At 44.9% G+C, this 24,738-nt stretch overlaps 1 protein-coding gene across 4 annotated transcripts in view; it reads left to right on the top strand.

The window, feature by feature from the left end:
• Positions 1-24,738, top strand: part of POLK (DNA polymerase kappa) — a 922,939-nt gene that overhangs the window by 313,824 nt on the left and 584,377 nt on the right. The window lies entirely within an intron of this gene.

The following is a 24,738-nucleotide window of genomic DNA, read 5'->3' as shown; positions in this document are numbered from 1 at the left end:
AAGGTGATGGTTGTGGTAGCAGCTCATCTCAGAAGGTGGGGAATACCGGTATTCCGTTTCCTGTACGATTGGCTGGTCAAAGCCAAGTCTCCAGAGTTGGTGTTGCATCACCTGCAGTTGACAACTCAGTTGTTGTTCACCTGGGCTTTCCTATCAACAGGGCCTATCTATCAAGTCTCATCTAGAGCCCTTGCAGGGCACCCAGTTCATAAGGGCAGTACTGGACACTACGGTGATTTGTGCCTACCCTCCTCCTCCGAGGATTCTGGGCATTCAGGCTATGATTCCGATGTTTCATAATGGAGCTATGGTTCCAACCCAGGTCTTATGCCTGCTAGGTCTGATAGTCTTTTGCATTCTGTTGGTCTCCCATGCTCACTGGCTTATGAGGGCCCTCCAGTAGTGTCTTCACAGGCAGTGGTTTCACCACAACAGAGATCTCAGAGTCGGTCAGGATCTCAAGAGACACTGCATCGGTTCTTCGATGGTAGGGTGTGTTTGTCACTCTGTCTCAAGGGAAGCCTTTTCACCCTCCACCTCCAGTGTCCACAGTAATAATGGACGCCTTCACTTTAGGGTAGGGACCTCATATGCTGGATCTGGAGATCAATGGTCTTTGGTCTCCAGAGAACCGATTGTTGCATATCAATTTGTTGGAATTGCGGGCGATATACGCCTAGCTCTCAAGGCCTTCCTCCCATTCGCGGTCAGTCTGCACTACTTGATTTGATACATAAACAAACAGAGAACACTAGGGTTGTATCCTCTCTGCAGTAAAGCTCTATGACTCTGGTCCGGGGCTCAGGACCATCAGATTTGCATCCTGGCAAATTACTTGGCCGGAGTTCTAAACGTGCTTACTGACAGTCTGTAAGCATTTTTCAGCCAATCACGAGTTGAGTTTCCATCCAGAAGTGGTACAACACATTTTCTGGCTATGCGGGACCCCTCAGATAGACCTTTTTCCCACTCTCAAGAACACGTACTGCCCGTCATTCTGCAGCCTTCAGTATCCATTGCAGGGAGCTCTGGGGGATGCATCTCAATTGGGCTGGGGCTCCCAGCTGTTGTACGCGTTTCCCCCATACCCTTGATTGCTCTGGTACTGAGGACGTTTTGCCAAGAGCGAGCCCAAGTCATATTATTAGCCTCGGGTTGGCCGAGAAGGGTATGGTACACAGACCTTCTTCACCGCTCACTGTGCCCTCCTTTCCATCTCCCCCACAGGGCAGACTTCCTCTCCCAGTCGCAGGGGCTCTACACCTTCACCTCAAGAGCCTGTACCTACATACATAAGGATTGAACAGGCAACCATCGTTTTTTTCCCCTTCCTCCTGATTTGGTGGATGTTTTTGTTTTTTTCAGTCAGAAGACACTCCACCAAGTCGGTTTATGCTGGCAGATGGGCTAAATTTGTAAAGTGGTGTGAAGAAAATTCAATCGAGCACATTTATTTGATATTTTTTATTATGTAATGTAATGTAATGTATCCAGTATTTATAAAGCGCTTTATCACCCCACGGGTATCCTGGCGATGAAGATAGAAGTTCCAAAACACACGCAGAGTTAGCCCACAAGTGATGAACACTACACCCTAGGAAAAAGATGGGTTTTAAGTTTTTTCCTAAACTGTACAAACTCCTCTACTTCTCTGATATTAAATGGGAGATTATTCCACAACTGTACCGCTGTCCAGCTGAAGGCTCTGCCACCAAATCTAGAAGTTCGTACTCTGGTGGTACGGGCCAGATATGTAGTGGAAGAGCGAAGCATTCTTGAAGGAGAGTACCAGACAAATTGTTTTTGCAGAAGCTGGGGTCCGAGTCCATGAAGGGCTTTGAACACAATGCATGCAGCTTTAAACTGGATTCTCTGGGCCAGAGGAAGCCAATGGAGATCAATAAGAACTGCTGATGCAGAGTCATCCCATCTCCTTTTTAAGGCTAACGTGGCGGCTATTTTTTGGATTCTTTGTAGTCTCTTGATGAGAAAACTAGGTGCACCAAGAAGTAGAGCATTACAGTAGTCTAGCCGACTCAAAATTACGCTTCTGACTACTAGGGCCCTGGCTGACAGAGGCAGCATGGGAAGGATCTTCCGCAATGCCTGGATGAGGGAGAAACAAGTACCAACTGTTTTATTAACATGTTTCTCCATACTCAGCTTATTATCGAAAACTACCCCCAAATTCCGCACATCAGCCGCTGGGATTGGAGGTGTGCCTATCTGGATAGGCCAAAATTCATCTGGAAGTGGGCGTGGGATATTTTTCATTGTACAGTGCAAAATTTCTGTTTTCCCACCATTAAATTGCAGGGAATTGCCCATGAGCCAACTCGCCACCTTCTGCATACACTCGTGAAAATCGCTGAGTGACGCAGACTCCCTGCCTTCCAGCGACAGGACGAGCTGCGTGTCATCAGCATAGTTCACCAAATTGATGTTGTAGGATTTAATGATGGGGATCAGAGGTCTTAAATAAATATTGAAAAGAATTTGGCTAATGGAGGAACCTTGAGGGACCCCGTGCTCAATTGTTCTAAATTTGGATGAGAAGGGGGGGGGAGTTGTACTGCCTGTTGCCTATTCTCCAAATAGGACTTGAGCCATTTGAAGGCAAGGTCTTCCAGCCCAAGTTCCGTCAGCCGCCTAAGTAAGATTTTGTGGCTGACCATGTCAAAGGCAGCGGACATATCGAGTAAAATCAACACAGTTGATTGACCTGTGTCTGCCCTCATTCTAAGTTCGTCCAGGACTACAACCAATGCTGTCTCTGTCCCGTGGCCTGGTCGAAACCCGAATTGCTCATCTTCAAATCTCAAATTGGTTTCACAAAAGGTAGACAAAGCTCTGCTTAGTCGTAAATATGAGGTAGGTCTGTAGTTTGCAAATATAGAAGTGTCCAATAGGGAAATTGTTGCAAAGTCATCCTGTGCCCTGGGCACCCCCAAACTTTTTGCTGACTGGTACTGGTGGTAACTAACTCTGACTGATCCTGGGCTCTGCCTAACCAGGCCCAGGGCCAGGGTCAAGCTGAAAGGAACACATTAGAATACAGTTAAAACCTTTAACATACACTAGGGTACACTTTGGTATGGTGGGGTACCCCTGTAATTGGCATCACCTACCCCATATGCCCCTAGTATATAATAGGGCAGGGGATTGAAACTGCCTAGAAGGCCCAAGTACCCTCGGGCATGGCAGTTTAGAGGCCAGCAGCTTTTTCTGCACTTGCATGCGTGCACTGCTGAAGCCTGAGGTCAGTTTAAAAACAGCCCTGGGTGCCAGGACTGTTTTTAAAAAGTAAATTGTGCCCAAACTCGACTTTGGTGGTAGGGGCACTTAAAATGGATAACCTACAATGTGTTGGTATATTAGGGACCCCCAGGGTCTCCCCTATGTATCCCAGGAGTGGGGGGTCAGATATGTAGAAGGTACACCCTTCTAAAATAAGTTTTTATATGCCTGGGTAAAGTGACATTTCACATTTCACTTCCTCACATTGTGGTAAAGTGCTGCTCAAATTCGACTTTGATGCTAGGAGCGGGGAAGAGGGATATGCAATATTTCTACAGATTCAGGACCCCTACAGTCTCCCCTAGTTGCACATGGGGTGGGGTTCCTGTTGTTATAAGGCAAGTACTTCTAAAAAATGTTTTTATAAGCCCTGGTGTTAGAAAACTGGCCCAAGTCATTTTTCCCATTGCAAATCCCATGCCCTAAAGGTTAACATTGCAGGAAGTTATTAAATAATAACGCCTGATAGGAAAGAGATAGAGCTACCGTTCAAAGACTTCTCAAAATAGTATTGCTAAATCCAACAATATAATAATGTTGAATTTCTCCTAAAGTGTGCATACAAGAAGCTATAAGACTTTCTTGTTTGTAAGCCCAAATTCAGTCTTCCATTGGTCTGCCCTGATTGGTCAGAGTTAAGTGGATTAGCCAGGCTGCCTTGAAACGGTGATAAAGAGCCCCTGGGGTTAACCAACTCTGCTGGGAGGGCAGTGTCCTGTTCCATAGGAATGCCTGACCAGGGGGTGGAGTCATAAACCATGCTCTTCAAAGGCAGAGAGGAGCCCTGGGTGTCAGCTACACTTTTACACTTTTGACCCAGAGTCAGGGCTAGGCTTAAGGAAGGTATGTGCAGATGGTAGTGGGAGAGTCTAGGGTAATAAGCCATCCCTGGGGGTGGGGGGTGGGGGGTGTTTAGCCAGGTCTTGACATCTGAAACTACAGCCCTGTGGATTATCTTGCTGGAAAAGAACTAAAGAGTGGACTTCCTGAAAGCTACAGGTTAAAAGAGCTAAACTGGAACATCGCCAACTAAATCTACACCTGAGACCCATCAGTGGTTTTGTAAGGGTTTTGTACCAGTGGATTGTGGGAACTGATGTCCTCAACTTTCAAGGGCCATCTTGGAGCTTTCAGACCCTTGGAGTGAGTGAGTTTGAGACACTTTGGGACCCCTTGAGGAATTTCAGGAAGAAGTTCAAGAAGTTTGGAGAACTTTGGACCAACTTTGAAAAAAAGCTCCATAGAGGGACAAACCCAACCTAGCCAGCCAGGCTGCCTGCCTTCAACTGCGAGCCGGCCAAGCCAACCAGGTTCGTCTCGCTAAAAGCTCCATAGCTCAAACTTCCAGAGATTGACCGGGACTAGAGAAAATCTGAAGCAGTCGAACCCTCACCGGAACCAACTACATGAGGAGCATCGAGAGACCCCGCGAGAAAAAGCTCAGGTAAAGTTTCTAAGTCCGCTCGTAGAAAAGGTGACCGGGAGCAGCCGGGTGAGCCAAACCGCCTGCCTTCCATCGCATGTCTGCCTGGATTCCTGGGTTGTCCCGTTGAAGCAATCTTGAAATATTTTCTAAGGTTTCTCCAGGGAAGTTGACCCGTTCCTCCTCACAAGTCAAGCCGGCGAACCCTCAAAGAATCCGGACTGGCTGGGAGCTTCGAGGGACCTCGGGAAGAAAAGCTGCAGAAACATTTCTAAGTGTGAAGGTAGAAATTGAGACTGGGACCTGCCGCGAACTCTAGCCTCTCAGAGCTCCATCGCGCCCGTCCTGAAACTGTGACTTTGCCCCGGTCTATTGCGAGCAGGTATCACAGTATGGTGCTATAATCTTCTAAGTGCTATAATTTATTAAATCTTTGAAAATTCATATCTCCTGTTCCCTACATTGGATTTTTGTTGTTTTGGTGTCATTTTAAAGATACAAAATATTTCCTATTTTTATAAATTGGTGTTGCATTTTTATTATGTGTTGTGTCTTAATTATTAACTGAAATGTTTTTTTTAAATGCTTTACATACTTGTCTTTGAAGTTAAGCCTGTCTGCTAGCAGTCACGTTACCAAGGGTTGAGCATAGGAATTATTTTCTAAGACCTATTGTTGTGAACGTATCTAGGACCCAATTTAAATATTCCCAATTTATGCCCTTATATGGTTATAACAAATAATATCCTTATAAAGGCATACGAATCATATCCATATTTAGTCATAGCCAATGCGGTCCAAATACGGCAAGGCTACTCCCATAGACTCCTAGAAAGTACAACGCGTTCTTTAAACAAACCAAGCCTCCAGCAGCCCGGGAATTCCCCCTGCTTCTGTTTTGATTTGTCCAAGAACTCCTGGAGTCCTGAAAGAACTGTAAGTTCTTAGTGACGTCTTATGTCCAACCTTACGTCAAACCCGGCACCTTCCAGGTATAAATATACCAACAGCTGCCCTAGCAAACACACGGTGGTTTGGAGCAGATCGACTATCTACTTGCCCGACCCCCTGCTGAGGCAAGTGCCGAAGGAAGCCGACCCTCCCTTTGACGCACTAAGAGAGACGCTGTCTTTTCTCCTGCCGAGAAATCCAGCTCCAGTGTTTCCAGTCACCCTTGCGGGTTACTGGGAGATAGAGTCCTGAGAACGAGATACAAGACCTCCTTCATTCTATAACCAAGGTACGGAGCTGATTAGATCCTTAGAGAATTCTTGATTCAGATTCTTGGCAAAAACTAACTTAACTTAAACTGCAGCTCACTTACTCCTTCCCACGTACTAGGCTTAGGTTAGGTACACCGGGGTAGGCGTATCTTAGAAGCACCAGTTGAGTACGTTTAGTCAATGTTTTTATGTATGTATATATTTTATCTATTTTAAACACTGTATGGCTTAGAAACTGTACCATGCTTTTACAGTATTATTTCATAATACTCCTTTTACTGTACGCACTTTACTTTAAGACAAGTATTGCAATTGTGGCAACTCACTTCTCTTGCATGAGAAAGAAGACTGTTCAATAAATAACCACTTTTATTGAAAACGCCCGTCTCTCTATTTCTCTGCGCTTCTGGTGAAACTAAGCATGCACGATTGACTGAGTGAAATAGTTATCTATTGTTTCCGCGACTCTGGGATATACTCCTTATTCTGGAGGGAGCAAAGTTGTCATGTTTATGCGGTTGTCAGAAACTAATCCCTTCTTGTCTATTCAGGAAAGTTAACACCTTCCTGTTTACTCGAGAAAGTTTCTAGTGACCTCTGAGCTAGCTGGCATTCATAATTAAGTCTAACATATTCAATAGAGACCTAGTCGACCTCAGTCCTACGTCTAAACTATCGTTTATGTTATTCCAATGCGCAGAGCCTATTGGGAATATAGGAACTACACTACCTGGCGCCCAACATTTGGTAAGGCGATAATTTAACGCTAGGTACTAAAGTAACTGTGCTTTTCACACAGACCCCTTTTTCCCATAAATACTCAGATAGACATCTGGAGTGGGTGAAAGGTTAATATCCGCCAAAACTTAATAGGATCAGAATCCTATGTATTAGTACTTGGTTTAGTCAACGTTGAAGGATACAGTGTTCCAAAATATTGTGCACCTAATCTTTGTTTCCTTGAAACTTGCTCTGCAAACTTTCAGTCAGTAAAATGTCGGATGACGACAGAGAAAGACATGAAATAGCAGCTCAACTTTTAGCGGAAGACACAAGTCTTCGGCAAGATGACCCGAATGCTATACTCATCCCAGTCAATGTAAGGAAAACCATAACTATAAAACTTATAGAAAATGGAGTATCATCAAGAGGTGGCACAGTCATATTTGTGGTAGAGGCCCATGAATATCGGTAGACAGAGATATTCTATTCCTGGATACATTTTCCGGCAGCACATGCTGTGACACGCGAGTTCCACTACTACAAAATAGAGGAATCTCCAGCGGAATACGCTCCTTTCGAGGACGTTGAAATTCCACTAACCTACCAAGAGCACCAGCTCTGGTTTAATGGCGCCCTAAAACAACAAAATCACATTACCAGGCTCGGTCCACTAGGTAGACCAGGAGCCACATGGCCGGTTCTAGCCAACTATACACCATATCCTGACATTGAAAAAATGTCCAGCGAAGAACTATTTGTTCAGCTACAGGAATTAACAAAAGCATATAGAGAATTAGTTCAATTAACACTTGACGGTACTACGATCCGCCAAAAATTGAAAGAAACAGATATAGGAGAACAACCTTTTGAACTTGCCAGAATAATTGAAAAATCGTATGAAGAACTAGGTAGAGATAGTTTGGGTGGGAAACCACTAAAACCACAACTAACTGAAAATCCTGAAAACACCTTTATCAAAAATAATCTCAATACTCCAAAAAAGAAGTGGGAGGGTAACAAACAAATCACTCCCAGAGAAAAACAGTTCCAGTCCAGAGGAAGGTCTCCTCAACGGAGAGATAGATCTCCAGAACGGGGAGGCAGGTCTCCACAACGGGAGCCCTCTGAGAAAAGATACAACCTTAGCGATAGGGATAAATTAAGAAAACCTGACAGATATCAAGATATTGATACACGTCCCTCTCGATCTTTTCAGTCTTCCTCACAGAAATCGGAAAGAAGAGGACGGTCAGAACACAAAGAAGAGCACGTCCAGTCCAAAGACAAGGAACCTGCTTATCAAAATAAAAAATTACAATTTCCCAAAAAGAAGGTAGCCAGTATTAAAATAAAACATGCCGAGGATTCTGAGGACACAACTGAAAAACGGAGAATGGGCCCAGACAATGCTAGACAGCGCAGCAGAAGTGACCATAGCTCGCAAGATCCTGATGAATCTTCTGGAGACAGTGGACACGAATGAATACATTCAGGTGGAAATTGCAGACACCAGAGTTAGCGTGCCTCATAAAATATACGAAATAACATTACGTATAGAAGGGGACAAAACTAGGAAAATAAGAGGTCCCTTTTGGGAGAACCTCTCAAAAGGCTATGATATCCTTCTAGCAGAGAAAGACTGGCCACCAGAGTTTGTCAGGGAGTGCCCACATGGCGAAGAAATGATTATGCCTGCCTTCTCAAATCACATTCTAATTCATAAAAAATACACATTTGCTAGAGAATGGGCAGTAGCCCAAGCCCCTGCATTATATAAAAATCATGTAGGATGGGATGAAGATTCTCCTCACCATAAAATCCAGTTAAAAAATCAACCTACTGCACAGAGGCAGTATCCTGATAAGCAAGAAGCTAAAAAACAAGTCTGGGAGATCTTAGATCAACTTGAATACCAGGGGGTGATTGAAACATGCACCTCACAAATGAACAATCCTTTGTTTCCTGTCTCCAAGCCAGACAATTCATATCGTCTAGTTCTGAACTACAGACACCTAAACTCTTGTTGCAAAACATTTGCAGTACAAAACTCACACAGTACAGCACTAATGAATAACATTGTGCGCAAAAAATATAAAACGACATTAGATATTTCAAATGGTTTCTTCTGTCAAAACATACCACCGGAAAGCAGGTATTTGACCGCTTTCTCCTGTATGGGGGCGTAAAAGCAATGTTGTCGTCTCCCACAGGGATTCAAGAACAGCCCAGGATTCTTTTCAGCCAGGGTAACAGAAATACTACAAATGTATGATGATGAGGCATTATCTTATGTCGATGACATCTATCTTACAGACGATGACCTGGAGACGCACTTGAAAAGAGTGAACACCATTATACTTGGGTTCGCAGCTGAAGGGTACAAATTCAACTTTAAAAAGTCACAAATTGCCCACCTCACTGTCCTATTTTTGGGATATGAGTTATCAAGTGAAGGCAAAAGCCTAGCAGACAACTTCTTAGAGAAGTGTGCGGTACTCCAAGCTCCAAAAACGCTGAAAAACTTACAATCAATTCTAGGTTTCCTGAATTTCGGAAGAACATACATTCTAAACTACGCAGAGAGGGTTAAACCTCTCTACGAATTAATAAAACCTGATTTCAAACCAATTAATTGGACCCAAAATCACACAAAAATGTTACAATCAATACAAACAGACATGTTAACTAAAACAAAACTGCAAACACGCGCAAACGAACGCAACTTTGTAATCCGAGTCATCCCCGGAAGATGCGGATTCACGTACCTGATCTCTAATGAGGGAGAAACGGTACCAATAGCTTATAAATCACACTTGTACACACAAGCTGAAATGAAATTCAGTTCTCCTGTAAAAATTCTGACTGCGGTTTAAACTGCTGTAGCAAAAGAAAGAGCCCTCGCACAAGGAAAACATATAATAATCGTTACACCGGTACCTGCCCTAGAGGCAGTAACAAGAGCCAGCATTCCGAATGCTAAAGCTCTACATCCAAGATGGATACAATGGGTTAATTCTCTTGCTGCATCAGACGTAGTATACGAATTTGACCCTAATTTAAAAACGCAAGAATTTCTCCAATACCAATATGAATGTCCTCTGCCGACTGAAATTCTGCCTCTCGAACACTACGGCTGTATAATATATACAGACGGTTCAGCACAGCCCGCAGTTGGGGGTAAACAAGCATATAGTGCTGCGTGCGCGATTGTTAAAGGTCGGTGGCACGAAGGAAAATTTAGACCCTTGGTCACTAAAACTCAATCACTCGGAGATTGTACAGCTCAGCGAGCTGGACTACAGGCTTTCAAGATGGCGCTTGAAAATACCGATCGTGAATTCCCCACACTGATAGTGTGCGATTCGTATTATTGCGTCCTGTCTTACAATGAATACTTGCAGAACTGGGTTCAAAACGGTTTCAAAGATGCAAAAGGTGGCACAATCAAGCATAAAATGCTTTGGGAACAGGTAGTTCTTTTACAGAAAGAACTACAAAAGACTCACGTGATACATACACTGAGTCATCAACGTGATGGCGTTCACGTTGCAGGGAATTCATTGGCTGATGATGCCGCAAAGACAGCTGTGCAAACGGCTACCATAGCTGCCATTACCCGGTCAAAAATAAAAATAGACAGCGAGATAATGCGAGCTGTCAGTTCTTCAGTAAAAGACAGTGGTAAGACACTCCCGGAAGGCTTTCCAGTAAAGTACTCATACAAAACTGATGCAAATAATGTTCCTTTTGCTCGAATCCCTGGAGTGGGGGATAGAGCAATTCCAAACATGGAACACAGGTTAGGACTAATTTTAGCGGCACATGAAGGGCTCGCTTCTGCACATGCTGGTGTTTCCGCCACAATATCGTTATTAAAACAGAGATACTGGTGGCCACGCATGAGAAAACAAACTCGAAACTATGTTTTAGAATGTGAAATATGCCAAAAAATTAAGGTATCAACAGTGAAACGACCAGCACAGACGCCCCTTCTGATCTCAGATAAACATTAGCATGCGTTTACCTGGACCACTGAGGTCCCTTACAAAGGGATGGCAACTATAAATATATCATGGTCGCAGTGGATTCCTGCACGAGATTCATTTGGATGTGGCCGCAGCGTTCGGCTGATGCCAAAACTGTTATAAAAGATTTGCGAGTCTTTATCGGCACATACGCAATTGGCATGCTACATTCTGACCAGGGTGCTGCGTTTAGCTCTCGAGCTTACAAGGAGGCCATGGCCAGCTTGGGCATTGCATTGCGGTACTCTAGTCCATTCCATCCCGAGGGAAATGCGGTAGTGGAGAGAAAAAACCGTGACATAAAGCAATCTATAACAGCCAGGGTATTAGGTTCGGGTGACGGGTGGGTCAAACATCTAACAAGTGTCCAACGTAGTCTCAATAATCTGACAAGAAATTCTCTAGGAGGTACCACTCCCAACAAACTTTTATTTGGTACCAGAATGATCATTCATGACCTCGATTGTCAGACTTCAGTGGTAGAATAAAAAACCTTTGATATCAAAGATCGTTTGGCTGTTTTACAGGACTTAAATGAAACAAGAAGAAGTCTAAGTAACATAAAGCTAAAGCTAAAGCCAACGGCCACTGAAGAAAAACCACCTGTCCCAGCAAGACCTGTCTGGATTCCAAAGATTGGGGATCTGGTCAGAGAAAAGATCGCGGTGAAGAAGGAATTTGGGCCTTCTTACAGAAAAGCAGTACCTGTCTTAGCTGTCAGCGGAACAAGATCAGTAGTACTACCGCCCCTTGCTGGTAAAAAGGAGAACAGAGTTGTATCAATCGACCCGGTAAAACCACAATCATGTGGCCAATAATAAGTAGTAGGCCCAGTGGACTCCCAAGAAGTAGCAGAAGACCAAACCTTGCTACAATTCAAGAGGTTCAAACTGAGAGACTAATCACATTTGATAAACCTGCAGTGAAAAAAAAGGACTATGCAACAAAGCCATGGAACGTGTGCCTCTTGAAACCCAAATATCAACAGTTGATCAAGAAACACCAATCTACTATGATGTAGCCTCTGACTACACGAGTGCAAAGATTAATGAAAATCCGGAAGCAATTCCAACAATTGACAGAACTGCATCTCGCTACTTCATCAATTTCGATGACTTTTCTGATGATCCAAGTGAACATGAAGAAACGCCAGCAACTAAAACTTTCAAAGAAAAAATGACTGAACTCTTTCATCAACTCGGAGAAACATATCTGATTTCACCATGGATTGAATTATGGATTGTGTTAGGTGTACTTTTCCTCCTACTCTGGCTCATTTTGGTTTTAAGCTTGGGAAAATTCATTGATGGAAAATATAGTACAATGGACACAGCAAGTCAGAACATCAACTTGGTCCTAAAGCCTCAGAGATCTTCTCACATTGAAAAAAGAGAACTGTCGTCAGTGAACATCACAGCCATTCCTATACCTGGTGGTGTAGCATGGGACGCTACTGATTACGAAATCTATGGCCCGGTTGAACTCTTGAAATATCCACATCAGTTCAAGGTTTCATTAAGTGACTTTGTGACACCAAGTACTTTCTCTGATGATTGGGACTTTGAAAATATCAATAATATGATGTCAGATTTAGAAATGTCAGCAAAATTCACAGAGCATGATTATTTAGAAGGCTCCTCAAATTATGAAAAAAAAGTAGTGCTATAATCATTATGGTCATCACTATTTGCATAAATCTGCTAATCCTAGAAATGTTTTTACTTATAATCAATGGGAACATTGTCCAACACCGCCAAAAGGCAGTTCGAAAACATTATATGAGAAATTCCCATACTTCTCAGGATTTAACAACACAGATCCAGAAACGTTTTATTTTAAAATGTTAAATAAGACAGGAATGAAAAACATCGTGACAAACACTAAATTGATATATTCCACAAAATTTTATGAAAAAATGTCTACATTTGGTTTTGAATTTTGGAAAAACATTGAAACAAAAACCATTTGGGGTACAAAAGATTGTCAGGTACAAGGTCTAGAATCATTATTTAGAGCCTGCATGATCCCAGAACAGATAATGTTCCTCAATGACACCGTTCAACAAACAACCTGTCTTGGCCTAGCCAAGATAAAGGACTTAAATAAACCATCTATTCCAAAGCCCATACCTTTTACCTTTTTTATTAAATATATTTTTATTGCGAGATAATCCAGCACATTAACATATCATTTACATGCAAAGATGTCAAAAGGCTGTTCAATATGCTTCAATCAGAACAGGATAAACCAATACTCAACATTTTTGTTCCCCCCCTAGCTCCCCCACCCCCTCCCGCTCTACCCCCACCCCCCCTGCCAGTGTGCCCATTGAGATTCTCCTGTGCGCAGGCTCCCGAGGCTCCAGGTCCTGCCAAAGCTAAGGTGAACCAAAAATACAAAAATAAAGGGTAGCAGCAACAACAATCCCTAGGGATGGGAGAGTCCACCAGGCTATCCGGGCGTGCTCCGGATCTCCCTCCCGGCCTCCCAGTGTGCCTGAACGTGTCGTACCAGGTGTAACTCCTCTCTATCTACGCTCAGGGGCCCTCACTCAGAAACAGTCCCCTCAGCATTCTCGGGAATCCCTGTCCTGACCTCCATCCTCTGATCCATGGTCGCCGGAGCCTCATCCTCCGCGTGTAACTCATCCAACGAGCGGAGCACCGTTACCAGTGCTTCCCAAGCCCTCGCAGCTTCCAGCGCCTTGTCGTTGGAGGAACGTCTGGCCAGCTGTAACCGAAGGGTCCCCTCGCTTCCTGCCCAATTAAAAAAACCCGCCTTCCATCTCCGAAAACTAGGGCCCGTCCTCGACTTCCAGTGCATGGTAAGCTCCCTCTTCGCCAGTATCAAGCCCAAATCACAAAATTTGCTAGTTATTTTAGTGCAGGGGGTGTGCGGGAACACAGCAGAAGGCAGGTGCCCATCTCTACCTCAAGCTCTCGCTCCGTCACTCGATTCAAGCACTCCATCACATCTGCCCAGTAAGATCCCAACTCGGCACAGGACCAGAACATGTGGCCAAAGTTAGCGCCCTCTGCTGTACATCTAGGGCACATTGAGTGAGTCCCCCAAAAGAACTGCTGAATTTTGACCGGGGTTAAATAAGCCCTGTGAAGAGTGTAGAATTGAACCAATTGGAACCTGGCATTGCGCGTGCCCTTCCAGGCCCGTCTCAGCAATAGTGGCCATGTCGTCTCAGGGATGGGCTTACCCAGGTCCTCCTCCCACTTAGCTCGCAAGCTGTCCAAAGAGGGGAGGTTCTCCGTAGACAATCGCCTGTACAGACAGGTGATGGCCTTGAACGTGCCCGCCGCCATAGTAATGTACTGGCACCCCATCGACGTTGGGGGTTCCGACAGTCCCACCTTCCACTGCTTCTGGATTCCCGCCACAAGGGCAGCGTGCAATAAGTAATTCCCCCTTGGAAAGTCAAAGGCGCCCTGCAGGACTGAAAAAGACATTAAGGCCCCGTCCCTATATAGATCCCCAATCATGTGGATCCCGCGCTCCTCCCAGCCAGCCAACGCCGACCAGTCTCCGCCATGAGGGAGGGCCGTGCACATGCCCAGGGGAATTTCCGGGGCATATGGGCTCGCAAAACCTGCTCTTTTCTGACTTCGTAGCCAGCATGACCTGAGAGTGTGTTCCTCAAGAGTGAGTTGATCCAGTCTAAGCGTCTGGCGAAGGATAATGAACGACAATACATGTCGGGGGATGACCCTATCCTGTGGCCCATCCGGCCCTCTGAACTCTCGCGCCACTGCCTGCGTCAGCCATTGCAGCTGCGCCGCCAGGTAATACCACTCGAAGTCTGGGGCCGCCAGTCCCCCTTCTGCCCGCGGCCTCATCAGGGTGGTCAATGCCACCCTCCGCCCCTCCAGATCCCCAAATAAACCCTGACATCAGCGTTCGAAGTGTCTTAAAGAAGGAGGCAGGGATCCAAATTGGCAAAGTGCGAAAGTAGTAGAGCAAGCGAGGGAGCGCCGCCATCTTCAATAGTTCCACGCGCCCAGCCACCGATATAGGGAGAGTGCGCCAGAACGCTATGCTACCCCTGAGACCCCGTAGCGCGCTTCCCAAATTCCCCTCAAAGAGGTCGGCGGGGGCATGGAAAATCCAAAGCCCATACCTGATAGTAATAGTACTACAGATGTGGAGATAGACGTATCACATATTTTACACCAAAACAGAACAAATCCTGATTGGAAAAAATGGTTGATCTGGCCCACAGACACTAATAACTGTCAAGACAGATTCCTGAATAAAATACAGAGGTTCAAACAGAACAGAGCCAGACCCATGATATTCCCAGAGACAACATCCAGGGATAGTTACAACATACAGTGTAGGGAAACTATGCCTCGAATGGCTACAGAAATTCACACTGCCTGAAATTAAGCAACACTTGACTTTACTTAAAGAAGGTGCTGACTTGCGAGATTTCTTATTGGGACCTCGCAAACAGCGTCAAAAACGTTTCATATTCGCCGGTATATACGCTGCTTACAACGAAGCTTGGAAAGTAATGCAAATTGAAACTGCTGAAAAAATACGAGAAATTGATCGTATTAATTTGAAAAAAATCACTGTCTGTAGTGGACAATGGGTTAACGACTCTGTCCTCCAGAATTTATTCACTGGACAGCATTGTATCATCTGCTATTGATATAATAGAACAGGATATGCTAATGTTACAACATGGCCAGTCCCAATTACGTTCTATTGTACAGCTAGGCTGGACGTTACAAAATCTGCGTTCAGGCTACGTGCCATGGCGTCTAATCAACACAACGTCATTATTTTCTATCTTTAACCTTACTGATAAACAAATCTCTTTGTAACAAAAAGGAGCAGACTATACGATACTGAGCATTGAAAAACTTAAAAAATTACCATTAACAATGTCAGAACGACCTGTCATTGAATGGAAAATACATGGTACAGTTACAATTCCGATAACGACTTTTCAGTTTCAATATTGCCAAAAATATATACCAGCAGGCCTGTATGAAAGGTTGGGTAAAGGATACATCAAGTCAACCTGGAATTTACCTTATACACATAGTATTATAGTGAAGGGAAAAAAGAGGTATTTCTTAGTGGTAACAACTGTAAAAATTCACTAAGCGGTACACTTCTGTGTCAAGGTATTAACTTGCATGGAGCCTGCGAAGGTTCATCAAATAACCTTTCATGTCATCTGCACGGCATCCCTGCAACACAGATAGAGCCTTTTTTCAGACAGCTTTCCAACGGCAGCTATGTTATAATAAGTGACCACAGCTGTTGTGGCATGGTGCCAGGAATAGCCTATCTTGTGAGCGTTACTTCCAGGGTCATTTGCTGTATGCAAGTATTGTATCCAAACAGCAAACCAGACAAGGAGACAGCAATATGGCCTTCTCTGAATATCTCTTCTATTCGAATTGATACTTTAAGCAGAATGAAGTCTATTCTTTTACAGACAACTGTGCCTTTAACCTCGTCCAAAGAGACTTATGATCTGCAAGTTGCAAGGACAGCGGCAGAGATACATACACTATTATCGACAAATTGCCCCGTGCATTTCGTAGAAATGTTAGGTCAAATTTTAAACATGTCTGATACCAGTGGCATCGCACATGTATTTAAGAAAACATTTTCGGGACTATTAGCACCCTTTGAAGCAGTCCTGAGCATCTTCCCGAATTTCGTGCACTCTGTGTTCGGCGGCCTGCCTCTCGTCTTGGGACTCGTAGCAGGAATTTTATTTTTGTTCCTTCTGCTCCGATATGGCAGGTCAAGTCACAGACAAAACCCAGGCAACAATGGAAGAAACGATCCTAGCGATGAGATACCGAGAAAGGATTACTAAGGTCCTCGGCTTGGCGAAACTGATATCTGAATACTACCTGGTTTCTTTCATTCAGACCAATCTGGCAAGATTGCATCTTACCTGTTCTACGATGCCTGCTATGCGGAGAAGAATGCGTGTTGGATGTCTGTCTCACACTACCATCAGCAGTACCTATGGATATCGATACTTTGCTTGGTTCGGTAACGGCTCATGCAACGTGTTGTCCCCAGTGATTACCTATTCTGATGACGACATTCGTTGAGACTTCTCCATTACGATTAGGTGACGGTGAGGTACGAGATGAAAGAGGCACACAGGTACAACCTTCTGTGAGCATTGCTGATCCAGACATCGATGATGGCAATGAGTCTCACATATGCACTATTTCTACTTTTTCGGACTTGGTCCAACTTTCACCTACTGTTGTAGACAAATTCTTTGCCAGCCTATCTGAGTTAATGTTCTCTCCTAGCAACGAGAATACATTTTTTTTTTTTTCTTTTTTTTAAAACCTTTATTGACATCAAAGGAAAGACAATTCGAGGCCTACAACCCAGCCGGCCGGCCACAATGTGCAAAATAATCAGGAGTCACCAGGCAAATATTACGTAATCAAGCAACACAAAGTAGAGGCCGTATAATCGTAGAAGGGGAAAATTACAGAAACCCAAGGGCTAAAACACAGGAGTAAATAAGGCTTAATTTTATAATATGGGGAGAAGACATATGACAGGCTCACTCTCAATACGGAGGCATCCGATGTCCCAAACCAACCTCAACATTAATAAGGGGGCATGGGGGCAAAATATCGGGGGGACAATACAATGCAGTCAAGAAAATCAGGATACGTGAGATACAATCAGCCCCTGAGCATTATCATCGTAACATGCCCGCCACCCAAGACACTACCAAGCCATAACAGCGGGACCGGAAAAACAATGCATCAAAACCAGCCCGTCATAATACCCTCTTGGACACAGGAAGGAAAAAAGGGGGGGGGGAACGAAGTGGGGAAGGGGAAGAGGAAGGGAGAGGAAAATGGAGGGAAGAAAAAAAATAAAACATTAAAAGGAAAATAAGAAAATATGAAAAAAACGAAAGGAAGAAGACACGCCGACACAGGCCCCCCGCGGCAGGAAGACAGGAGACAAAAGGAGTAGCGGCCCAAGTGGGGGTATGGCGATCGGGGAGAAAGACAGCCGAAACATAGCAGGAGGATGAACGACGCCACACCCCCCACCTGAAACACACCACAGGAGGTCGGGACAGACGCGGCCTCACGAAAAAGAGATACAAAAGGGCCATAGAACCAGAAGACAAACAAAAAATAGAGCCCAACCCACCCGTCCCACCCTGAACCCCTGTAGAAGGCTATGGCCCACCCTTCAAACAGCGTGCCTGTCGCCCTAAACCAGAACCCGAAATATAGCGAGAAGTAAGAGAGAAGAAAGAGACAAAAAAGCAACAAAAGCGGAGAAAAGAAGACAAGACAGGAGGGAGGAGCAGAATAACCATAATCCGAACGGGCGGCCGCAGCCCTTCGCCCAACCAGACAAGCACAATCAAAAACAGACCAGGACGACACCCCATCACGTGCCACAAAACATTAGGAGAAGGGGACCTCCCATCTTTCAACGAGTGAAAACAATTATGCTACTAAATCGTATACCGGGAATCAAACGGAAGTCGTACCTTTCACCCCCAACCCTTTCGAGCGACAAACCCCACCCACTACATGGCAATGTAAAACCACATACTAAGTACTAAATCAGCATGTAATCGAGTGGAATGGTGACCAGCATAGTTACGGGGGGGTAGATAAATCCACAAGGGAGCAACAGCCCAAACAGAAAGCATCGATGCATCAAATACCGCAGCACGAGCAATGAAAAACAGGAGTTCAGTTGCGCCACTGGAGCAGGCGAGGTGGCCCCAAGTGTAGACGCAGGCAAAGTCATCGAAGCAGGCACAGTCGGCAGTCCACCAATAGTTTCAGGCAACAATGTCGAACAGGGTCGCAGCACAGCATCCAAGTCCCCGGGGTCCGAACCTTGAAAAGCAGGGCGCCCCAAAGTCACCGACACACTAGACGATCTTCGATCAGTGGCGGAGACACTCAAGTCAATCGAGGGGGGCGAGGCAATGAAGTCTTCAAAACAAGAGGGCGACAAGAAGAAATGGCCGCCCAAAATGCCGGCAGATCGTGGCGTACCCACCGAGACGCCCAGGGCCAGGGAAGCGTGTAGGGATCTCAGGGCTGCCAGGATATCTCTGACCGTCGGCACACGTCCACCAGATCCGCTCCCCACACCAATAGGCAACACGGGCCCGCCGCCACAGGGTGGTTCTCGTTGCAGAGGGTCGGCCGCCATTTCGTGAATCAGCCCAATCGCCGCGCACCAAGACCCCCGGAAAGAACAGTTCTCAAATGTAGGACTTTACAAGCTCCGGGGGTCCCAGCAAGGGCGGCCTCGATGCCAAATGGATGTCCGCCCGAGACGGATCTCCGCCAGCACCAGCACTAGTGCCCCAATCAAGCGGAGTCCGGGCCCCGAGGACCAGGGCCGCCGGACAAAGCAGCGGCGGGGAGAGACCCCCTCACAGACTCAGGTCCCCGGCCCTCTCACCCACGTCGGCCACGCGGCCACCAGGGCAGGCCCGGGTCAGGATCGCCGGGATCTTCGCACATCGGCTCCCAACACTGGTTCTCGCTCTCGGCCGGGGCCGAGAGCCGTCGGATCCCACCGGCCAGGTCCCGGTCCACGTCTCGCAGAGGCCCCGATCTCTCAGAGGCCACAACTCCGGAGCCACTGCACACCGAGACCCCGGGGTCGGATGGTAAGTACAAACAAGCCGTTATGTTTCCAATGCCCCAAAAATGTGTCGTCCCCGGACAGGATGGAAGACAGGATAGGCAATCAGGACGGAGGGCTGCGGGAGCCGAGCTAAAGGGCGACCGAGAATAATTTTTGAATAACTTTTGAAAATATGAGCACACAGCGTTCCCTGAACTCTGAATTCGGCCTTCAGTTTTGATAAACAGAACTCCTAAAAAACTATTGGAACAATTTTTTGCCCTGAAAGCGAAATTCTTTTCCCGTTCCCAAAATATTTACTTTTTTTTGGCACATGGTACTCTGCTTAAAGTAGAACTATTCTTGGAGAACAAGATTTCTATTTTTAAAAACTCTAGAGACAATATTTTGATTCAGCCTCTAGCACATGTACAGTATTGTATAAATATGTGATGAAATGGTCTCGACCTTCTCTTCTGTATTAAGAGCCATTTCATAAATGTAATTTTCGCGATTCATTCAGTCATCATCCAATGTACAATATATGCATAATCTGAATGATATCATTGCTTGAAAAGCGTACAGTATACTGCTCATTTTTCGTGTACATACCATTTCAAATGCATTTTATGTATTTTGGGGTGGGCTGGAAAACACATGCATAGGTATATGTTTAATATTGCTTAGTATTTAGTAATGATGGACATTTTACGTGGAGTGGGTGTTGTGAACGTATCTATGACCCTATTTAAATATTCCCGATTTATGCCCTTATGTGGTTATAACAAATCATATCCTTATAAAGGCATAAGAATCATATCCATATTTAGTCATAGCCAATGCGGTCCAAATACGGCAAGGCTACTCCCATAGACTCCTAGAAAGTACAACACGTTCTTTAAACAAACCAAGCCTCCAGCAGCCTGGGAATTCCCCCTGCTTCTGTTTTGATTTGTCCAAGAACTCCTGGAGGCCTGAAAGAACTGTAAGTTCTTAGTGACGTCTTATGTCCAACCTTACGTCAAACCCGGCACCTTCCAGGTATAAATATACCAACAGCTGCCCTAGCAAACACACGGTGGTTTGGAGCAGATCGACTATCTACTTGCCCGATGCCCTGCTGAGGCAAGTGCCGAAGGAAGCCGACCCTCCCTTTGATGCACTGAGAGAGACGCTGTCTTTTCTCCTGCCGAGAAATCCAGCTCCAGTGTTTCCAGTCACCCTTGCGGGTTACTGGGAGATCGAGTCCTGAGAACGAGATACAAGACCTCCTTCATTCTTAACTTAAACTGCAGCTCACTTACTCCTTCCCGCGTACTAGGCTTAGGTTAGGTACACCGGGGTAGGCGTATCTTAGAAACACCAGTTGAGGACGTTTAGTCAATGATTTTATGTATGTATATATTTTATCTATTTTAAACACGGTATGGCTTAGAAACTGTACCATGCTTATACAGTATTATTTCATAATACTCCTTTTACTGTACGGACTTTACTTTATGACAAGTATTGCAATTGTGGCAACTCACTTCTCTTGCATGACAAAGAAGACTGTTCAATAAATAACCACTTTTATTGAAAACGCCTGTCTCTCTATTTCTCTGCGCTTCTGGTGAAACTAAGCATGCACGATTGACTAAGTGAAATAGTTATCTATTTTTTCCGCGACTCTGGAGATATACTCCTTATTCTGGAGGGAGCAAAGTTGTCATGTTTATGCGGTTGTCAGAAACTAATCCCTACTTGTCTATTCAGGAAAGTTAACACCTTCCTGTTTACTCGAGAAAGTTTCTAGTGACCTCTGAGCTAGCTGGCATTCATAATTAAGTCTAACATATTCAATAGAGACCTAGTCGACCTCAGTCCTACGTCTAAACTATCGTTTATGTTATTCCAATGCGCAGAGCCTATTGGGAATATAGGAACTACACTACACTATACTGAGTCCTATCATGAGTTAGTGGCCTTATTGCCAGTAGCAGACCTACAGTTGCCCCTACCAATAACCCACTTTCCAACATTTGGTGGCAGCGGTGGGATGAGGACTTGTGTTTAAAAAGTACACCTTTCTGTGAATGATTTAAGATTATAAAAGTCCTCTAAACTGCCTTAGAACAAAACTTTTGAGTTTGATTTTGGGAATTTGGTCTAAACTGTTTTTAATTCATTACTTTGATTTTTCAAAATTGTTCTAAGTCTGTTGTGCCTAGTTTTTGTGACCCAAAACTAGGGAACCATGGAGCTGGACCTGACTAAACTTTCCCAGTTTAAGATAGCTGATATTAGGGAACAGTGTAGGCTTAACGGGCTGCATGCTGCCACGAAGATGAGGAAGGCAAGGTTGCGTGAGTCCCTAGAGGTCTGGGCCAGGGCAGCTGAGGAGAACCCAGGGGGGTGGAAGGATTTCCCCCCCCCAACCTCACCCAAGAGAGGAGTGAGGATGAGACCTCTTCCATTGTGACTAGTGTTAGCCAGGTGAATCAAGGTGGTGGTGGGAGTGGGGAAGGGTCCCTTACTCAGGAACCATTACCGCCCCTTGCAGAGAGACGGCTTCAGGCTCAATTAGCTTTGATAGCTTTAGAGCAAAGGAAACTGGACTTGGCTGAGAAGAGATGGGAGAGAGAGGAGGAGAAAATGAATGGTGGCAGTGAAAGTGAAGAAGATGCTGAGATGTCCTGGGGGGGTAGATTTGAACCTAAACTTTCCAAGGGCATAGTATCCAAATACACTGAGGGGGATGACATTGACAGGTGGCTAGCAGCTTTTGAGAGGGCCCTTAAAATGAGTAGGTTCCACTCTAGATATTGGGGTGAACTCCTGTGGGAGTTGATTCCAGTAGCTGGGAGGGATAGGCTCCTGACCCTGAAGGGAGAGGATGCAGAATCATACCAGCAGATGAAGGCATGCTTAGTCAAGAGATTTGGTCTGACTCCATAATAGTACACGGTGAAGTTTAGAGGCACCCAGAAATTTAGTTCAAAGACTTGGGTAGACTTTGTGGATGTTTCAGTGAAGGCACTGGAAGGCTGGATTGGTGTTACCAAGTTGAGACATATGAGGAATTGTATAATTTGTTTTGAAAAAACATATTGTGACTCATTGTGCAGAAGAGAAGTTATGCCTTTATCTAGTGGACTCTAAGCTGACAGACCCCAGAGAGTTGGAGGAATCAGCTGATGAGTGCGTGAGAACCCGGGTTTCCATTCAGAACCAGGGGGGTGACCTGAAGAAAGGAGGACAGGTCCCTTCCCAAGGGAAAGCCCAGGGAAATGAAGGTCAAAAATCTAAGAAGTCCTCCAAAGACACACAAAAACCTGCACAAGGAGGGGGGCCAACCCAAATTCAAAGGGAGGAGGTTTCAGGGAAAGCCTGGTAGGTTCTTTCATCCCTCAAATGTAGGTAAGTGCTTTGACTGTAACCAGCCAGGGCATAAGCAGGGAGATGCTGTCTGCGGCAAGAAGCTCCCCCCTAAGGGGCCATCCACAGGGATTGCCAGTGGCCAGTGTCAGTGTACGGTTAGATAGTGGTGCCCCAGAGAGGGGTAGTCGGGTGGTGGAAGCAACCTTAGTTTCCCTGGGTGAGGTGAATATTGCAACCCTTGCTGTCTTACCTCCAAATATGGACAAGTACAGGCAGAGGCCTAAAGTGAATGGGACTGAGGTTGAGGCTATCAGAGACACTAGGGCTAGTGTAACTATGGTCCTGGATGAACTGGTACCTTTAGAGAGGTTGTTACCTGGTGAGTTTCACCAGGTGACTTACGCAGACAGCACTACCAAACTCCATCCTATGGCTGTGGTGGATTTGGAATGGGGAGGTGTGACAGGCCCTATGAAGGCAGCTGTGTCAAAGGTGCTCCTAGTCCAGTGTTTACTGGACAATGATCGTGAAGCCTCCATATGAAAATATAGAAGCTCCCTGAGTGAGTATGTGCTGTGACTAGGTCACAGACTACCGAAAAATGGGGTACGAACTGGCACACCTGTGGTAATCAACTGTATTGTGTATTTTCAAAATGTTCTGTTGTGAACAATTTATTCAATGCGTACTGCTGTATGCTTAAGGTCCAGCCTAAATAGACCTGTGTTACTGAATTATAAAGATAAGGTGCGGAAAAATCCGTGCCTGTCACTCAGCTCACTGTTATGAAGTCCCTAAGGCTTCTACCAAGTTGTGTGACAGTATAGACAATAGAAAAGTATTTAATTTGATCAAAAACAAAGTCATTTAATTGATCACTACATTTAGTGAATAACACATCCATTATTCAATTTCTTTATGTTAATTTCTACATGCAAAATCAAACTGAATGCAATGCATATATAAATCATATACAATTAATATGCTCAAAATTGTAACATGCTTTAGTGAAAGCCCAATGCATTTCGGGTGCGACCATTCGTCAGGGGCATCATTTTTACAACAATTGTTTTTTAATCCTTGTAGCCACTGGCTGGAACGCAAAAAAAGAGGGTAAAGGGATGTAAATGAAATGCAATGCAATATTTGTGCTTGCAGCCACTATCATTCCTCAGTAATGAAATACCTTAAACCCCAGACAAACTCTAGAGGCAGATAAGAAATGTATAAAGCGAAGAACATGCAACATTATAAAATCTATGGAGCCCAGAGTGTTTAAAAGTGAAAAGATAATTGAAGGAATGTGCACGCAGTGGGGGCATCCTGCCATCTTACTTCACAAATTCAAGTGCCGAATCTCAAGTCATAAGAAAAATAAAGTGGGGAGAAGACGGGAAGACTTGACAAACAGCAGTTATATCAGGGTCTGTGCGCCGCGTGATTGCTATCTTATAGCATGTGTACACCCCTGCAATGGAATGCAGAAACCAAGTGTTATAGCGTGACTGTATTAAGAGTCCTACCTCTTGCTATTATACTGGGATAACATGTGAAAACCGTGTTCCCCTCAGGATGTATTCAGACCTGTGTAAATACAAACAGTAACAGCTCTAGTGGAAGCCTTATCAAGACTCCTACTAAGAAGATTGACCAGTCTGAGGAGGTAAACCCCAATTACCTGTGCCGCTATTGCTGCCGTGATTCTAACTGAAGACAACTGAGATGACAAAAAGTGATCTGTAACAAGAAATGCGAGCATTTATAAAAACAAAACAAAATGAAATAAGACAGAAACCTAAGCCTGTGGCGTGGTTCGTAGCTCTCGCTTACTGAAGATGCAAGAAGCTCAGGCGTAAGGTGTGTCTCAAATGTGCTGGACTGTCAGGCTTAATCTAAAAAATGAGAAATATCAACCATCATGAAATACGCAACCCATGACTGAAAAATAACCCAACTCTGCAACTGCATCTGTGTCTCTCGCTTACCAGTGGTGAATGACTCTCCGATCCTAAACAGTGATCTCCCGTATAGCTGTGCTCCACAAATCACAGAGATG

This window comes from Lissotriton helveticus, chromosome 2_1 (assembly GCF_964261635.1).
Source record: "Lissotriton helveticus chromosome 2_1, aLisHel1.1, whole genome shotgun sequence".
Classification (NCBI taxonomy): Eukaryota; Metazoa; Chordata; class Amphibia; order Caudata; family Salamandridae; genus Lissotriton; species Lissotriton helveticus.
The sequence above is the reverse complement of the archived record's forward strand: the minus strand, read 5'-3'. Positions and strand labels throughout refer to the sequence as shown.